Source organism: Mustela putorius, unplaced genomic scaffold (assembly GCF_011764305.1).
Source record: "Mustela putorius furo isolate JIRA1106 unplaced genomic scaffold, ASM1176430v1.1 tig00000487_pilon_pilon_pilon, whole genome shotgun sequence".
In the NCBI taxonomy this organism is placed as follows: domain Eukaryota; kingdom Metazoa; phylum Chordata; class Mammalia; order Carnivora; family Mustelidae; genus Mustela; species Mustela putorius.
Window position 1 is genome coordinate 1,936,195 of NW_025421399.1, and position 6,000 is coordinate 1,942,194.

Consider the following 6,000-nt stretch of genomic DNA (forward strand, 5'->3'; position numbering starts at 1 on the left):
CAAGCGAAAGGGCGGGGAACCTGTGCCGGTGCCTGTGTCCTGTAGCCGGACTCCGCCCTAAGCACCTCCTCTCCAGCCTTCCGCGACCGAGACACCTACCCCGCCAACCCGCTGCCCGGCCGCCGTCTGGTTTTGTGCTCGGTGGGTGCCCCGCAAAGCCTGCACTTAGCCGGAAGGACCGTGAGACCAGCACCGCAACCTCATGGACTCCTCAGGGGCCGTGGCCCTGCGGGGAAAGAACCCTGATGGCACCGCCCTCGCGCGCGCTGGACGCACCTGCCCTGCAGGCTTCGCTCTCCCGCGTTGGGCCCTGGGTACCCCGGAGCGAGCTGAAGTTCTTCTCACCCTTACTTCCCAGCTGGGATCCCCGAGACCCGAGAGGTTAAGAAACGGGTCCGGTGACCCGCTGCCCTCCGCCTGTCCCCAGAAACGGGCCGCGTCTGGAGCGCAGGCCCCGCCCGCTGCAGGAGTCTGTGGGAGGGAACCCTGAGAACCCGACCTGCACCTGGGAGGGCAACGAGGGCGGCAGGTTCCCACGCATCTGCGTGGGCAGAGGGGACGCGGGTAACACGATGGCGATATTTGTGCTCACGGCCCAGCGCGGCCCTAGCTCTGGGTTCTGTGACTCTCACCCGGCCTGGGGTTGCCCCCCTCTCCCTTGGCGGAAAGGACCATCTCTCTTGCACTCGTCCTCAGGAAGTGCTCGGGTGAGCCTCGGACGCCCTCTGTGGAAATGCCCAGCAGGAGTAGCCAACCCTCCGGGAGAGACAGTAATTGGGCCAGTCACTTTTCCCAACCCCCATCTCCTCTCTGAATGCCTGGTCCTAATAACACCTAATGTGGGGCCTGTTTCGTGCCTCCTGTTTTCCCGCCCCCACCAGAGAGGCGCCCCTCTCGGCCCCCAGCCTGGTTTTAACTTTCTCCTGTGGCTGTTCAGGAAGAAGATAGGTCCCCCAGGCACTTGGTCCCCGGATGGCCTCCTATCCCACACCTGCCCCTGGCCCTCCACCCCAGCACCCCCCAGGCCCTGGAAATCCAACCTGGACTGCGTTTTATGACTTTCTGGAGCTAGAGCCATGCCCAGCTCCTAAGCATCCCTAGAAGGGACAAGTGAAGGGATGAGGCTCAAACCAGGTCAGCCATCAACCCCGCTTACCCAGCCCCTGGTGCAGGCTTCTGGTGAGGGCTCTTGCCGCCTCACCCACACAAGACCCCTCTGCTTGGTTCCGGGGTCTTCAGGAGTCACCGGATGGGTTCCCATGTATTTTGACCTGAAGGCGCTTGCACTGCCTCTCCTGGGAAAGACGCTTTCTTCGCCTTCTAGTGCACGCATTGGCCTCTTGTGCGTTCACGGACTCCAGGGCATCCGGAGAACCCAGAGCCGTGGGCCGTGCCCCAGAGTCCACACAGGTCCACACCCACAGAACGGGGTGTCACCCTCACCAAGAGCCATGTGCCTCCGCCAAGGTGTCGCACCCTCGTGGTGGTCCCTGCTACCCTCACCGGAGCCAAAGATCTGGGGCGGGGACTGAGCGGTCTCCAGCAACATGTTTTTGGAGCCTGGCGTACCTCGTAGCTCAGCAGACTCTTGGATTTTTGCCGAACTCACAGGTGATCAATTCTATCTCGGGACCGTTGTCCTGCGCATTTCTCTCTTTGTCCGTCTTCGCTCATGTGTATGTGTATGTGAAAAGCCACACTGATGATCCTTCCCCTGAACTGCATGACCTTTACTCATGTTTTATCCAGTCGGTTTTCCTCGTTCCTTTTTCTTTCTGATCCCTTTCCGGGATCTCCTGTGTAATTTGGAGATGAACCCCGCCTCTGGTGGGCTGGCAAATATTTGTTCCCAGTTTTGTTCGTCCTTTTCTTCCTCCCTTCTTCCCTCCCTCCCTTCCTTTCCTTCTGTTTCTCTCCTTTTCTCTTCCTTCCTTCTTTCCATTGGACAGACACGAGCATTACATAGTCCAATGTTTGGTAAAGTTGCCCACTGGGGTGTGAGTCCTAGGTGGCAGTTGGGTCCTCTGGGAAGACGTTGCTGGACAGAGTGAGGAGCACAGGAGGTTCTTTGCGGGGGAGGGATGCGGGGGTGGCTAATGCTTTGAAAGAAGGAGGGAGGAGGCAGGTGTGGGCTGGGAGAGCCTCAAGCCCCATAGCTACTGACAAAGGCAGAGCCCTTAACGACAGGTTTCTGGAAACAAAGCCGGCCGACTAGAAGAGCCCCACATCCCCTCGGTAGAAATGGCCCGGCTCCAGTTCCCCCACTGAGCTCAGGACCGAGGGCCCCCGAAGGATGCTGGCCGGTATGGGACCTCCACGGCCACCCTTATGGGCTTCCCCCATTCCCACGCCCACCGTGCCGGGTCTGCGGTAGCCAACAAAGGCGGGTGGGGTCATTGGGTCTGTCGGCTGCCCAGTGTCTCCTCCATCCTGATACCCCACGTTTATCTCAGGATGGCCTGCCGCTGCTCGGAGCCTGTCCTGCCCAGTATCCGTGGTCCCCAGGGAAACAGCCGTCTCCCCAAATGCCCAGCAGTGTTCCAGGAGCTGCTTTTCAGAAGGCAAAGTCTCTGGCATCGGTGGCCTGGCGGCCTGCTCCAGAACCCGCAGGTAGAGCCCGCATGTAGAGCTCGCGCTGTGATCCTTCCCTGCCGGGGCTCCCATCAACTCCAACAACATGTCTTTCCTTCAAGGACATGTCACTGTCATCAGCACAATGGGGTCTGCCAGATCCTGTGGCCCAAACCACAGAGCTGCCCCCACTGCCCTGCTCCCCTCAAAGGGCTTGAGAGCCCTCTTCGGCTACAGGCCAGCCTGAGCTGAGGGTCTTCCCAGTTACCCAGTGTGTGAGCCCAGATGGGGTGTCTAGCTGTGTGGAATGTGTCCCTTCCAGAACGCGAGCTGGGCCCTGGGCTTCCTTCTCTCTCAGTAGACGCCGGTATAAAGAGGAAGCAGTTTTCTGGGCTTTGGAGGGGATGTCCCTGGGCTGGACGACAACAGGACCTCCTGAACATCGTGCTGTTTTACTGTAGGGTTTACCTCCCTCTGTAGTCAGGGGTGGGGTGGGGTGGGGTGGCCAGGGGAGTGTGCGGGTCTCTTGATGGCCTCTGAGACACCTGCCCCCTCCACTCCCCCAGCTTATCCTACCTGATCAGGTGGATGCAGCAGGGGAATGGATCCACCCTAGGGCCCGTGCCAGGACCAGGTAGCCCAGGCCACGGGTGGTGGTGGGGTTGGATGTGCCCCGGGGGCCAGATGTCTGCCTATATCTGTGTTTCTCTCTCCCCACTCCCCCGACCCGGAGACTATCCTTTGTCCATTTTGTGTTGCCTGTTCAACTGTTTGGTATCAGCTCCTAGGATATCTCATTAAATCAGTGGATAGGAGAGTCCAAGCAGATGCCTTGCATCAGTCAGTTGAGGGAACCCTCTGGTGGCAAAGGAGTGTGCACAACTCATGAGAAGAAATCCATTGCAAGGTTTGTAGAAATCTCAGGTCAGGAAACCATCCTGGACCCGCGCCTATTTCTTCCTTCATTTTCTCTACTGGAGACTGTAAATTTTCTTGGGCTGGAGGCCTGTCGGTCTGGGGGTAGGAGTCACTCCTGTCATCGGGTCTTGGCACATAGAAAGCATTCAATAAATATGTCCGTTCCTTCTTTCTTTCTTTTTTTAAGATTTCATTTATTTATCTGAGAGACATACACATAGCTAGAAATGGAATACAAGTGAGTAGAGTGGGAGAGGGAGATAAGATTCACACCTAGCAAGGAGCCTGATGCAGGGCTTGATCCCAGGGCCCCAGGATTATGACCTGAGTGGAATGCAGACGCTTAAGGACTGTGCCACCCAAGTGCCCCTCATCAAGTATTTCTTGAACTGTGGACAAACCTTAAGCTGTAACTCCTCCCCCCACCCTCCGTCATTGTCATCACCACGTCATCACACCCCCACCGGTGTTACCTAATTTAGTGTTCCAATCCCAAACCAGCTCAAACCAGTCAGGACCTGGGGAGAAGGAAAAGAAATGAGTAGGATCTCCAGAAGAAACTTTTTGCTTCGTGCAAAAGATAAAGAAGGACACTTATACAAGGACAGATAACTTGCCTGCCGGAACTCTTGTCTATACATCATACTTCGAAAAGAAAGTCGACATACCAAAAGAAACTACTTAAAAGCCACAGAGTTAAGTTGCCCAGGCGAACAACTAACAGGAGGAGAAATTCCTGTAAGAAAACCCTTTCTCAGAGAAAATAAAGTCTTTATGCAACGGAGAAGAAAAACTATTAAATCTGCCATTAGTTACCTGAACATTTACCCCCGAAGGGGGTGCACCGTCCCTGGAAGTACTGCAATACCAGGTCGATGCGTGGAGTGGACGGAGCAAGCTCCTATTCCATCTCCCTGCTCCAAAAATCCATTTAATATATTGTCCTCGGATAGAGGACGTATCAGATATTAAACTGATAAGAACAGATACTACACTTGATCTTAGCCAAAAGGCCGAGAAGCGATACCAAGCACCCGTCCCTCGCTGTCACCGCCAAGTCGCCATCCATATTGCACTCACGGCGAGCCGCGGCGCGCACGGCCCACGCCTCGCTTCCCTCCCCTCGCCGACAGCGCTATGGCGGCCATCGCTCAGGACGCTCGGCCGCACACGTGTCCATTCTCTACACCTGAACACAGAAATGGTGCTTCTGTCGTCGCTTTGTCGCTCGCGCCGATCGCCATTTCTAATTTGAATGCCCCGCCCCTTCCGCGCACGGAGGCGTGGCCGCGCCGGAGAGGAACCCCGGTGGAAGCGGAGCTGTTTGCTGGGAAGCGCTTGCTGGCGTGAGGGGAAGACCCAGAGAAGTGGGGATGTCCCCGGGGAGGACGGGGGCTGGGGCAGAGTGGTCCGAGTTTCCGCGAAACTCGTCGGAGCATCACCTTAGGACCCTGCTGGGAGATTGCTGGGTCCCCGCGGCTGGGAACCAGCGGAGAAGCGCGGGGCTGTGGCCACCTGGGAAGGGCTCCAGAGACAAGGCGGGGCCCCGAGACTGGGCCCTGATATGGTGGCCACCCTGCCCCGTCCGCAGAGCCCTTGGGCACACTCCCTAACCTCCTGAGCCTCAGTTTCCCCAGTGGAGAAGTGGTCGCCTTCAGACCTCCTTGATGGGATTTAGGGAAAGCAGACGTAGTAATGAGGTGACCTTGGTGTCAGTCGCTGAGAATACGGGTTCTGGGTTAGGGTTAGAGTTAGATGGAGCAAGGGACACGATAAAAGACAAACGTTCCTTGATAGGGCTCACACCTGGGCTCAGTGCTTTCTTCATCTCAGACTTGGCAAGTTTGCCTACGCATGGGGCAGTTGAAGCAGACAGGTGAAGCAATGTGCCCGAGACCATGGGCTTCGTGGAAGAGGCTGGCTGGGCCTGGGAAGCCGAGAGCGCAGGGCCTAGAAAGGGCACCAAAGAGACGTGACGCTTGTGTGTCCAGCCCATGAGGAGATGGAAGTGTTGCCCAGAGTGACACAGGAGTCCTTCCCGTAGACAGGCTGGAAGCCACGACCCGTGCAGGCCCTGAGAGCGTTGGCTCCGATACCCAGTGGGACCTACTGTATACCTTGGCCTCCTCGATTCACCCTCCCCCTTCTGTCCCTTATCTCTAAACGGGGAGCTGGGGAGATGAGAAATTACTGCACATCATTACTGGGGATAAGGAGACAGTTTTGCTGTAGACTGTATTCGGGAGAACCAAAGGCAGGGAAACTAGCTCGGGCAAGTCACTTCTCTGTAGCCTCCTCATCTCCAAAGGGAGACTATGATCCTGGCCTATAATCCTGACCTTCACCTTCCCTCCTCCACCCAGTGCCCTGGGTTCTCCCTTACCTCCCCTCCTTTCTTTCTTTCTTTCTTTCTTTTTTTTTTTTTTTTTTAAAGATTTTATTTATTTATTTGACAGACAGAGATCACAAGTAGGCAGAGAGAGAGAGGAGGAAGCAGGCTCCCCGCTGAGC

The 6,000-nt window shown here is 56.6% G+C and overlaps 1 non-coding gene across 1 annotated transcript; it reads right to left on the reverse strand.

Moving 5' to 3' along the window:
* Positions 1–4,323: 4,323 nt before the first annotated feature.
* LOC123392300 lies at positions 4,324–4,514 on the reverse strand. The gene has a single exon (XR_006607029.1). It is a non-coding gene; the product is annotated as a U2 spliceosomal RNA (small nuclear RNA).
* Positions 4,515–6,000: the final 1,486 nt, after the last annotated feature.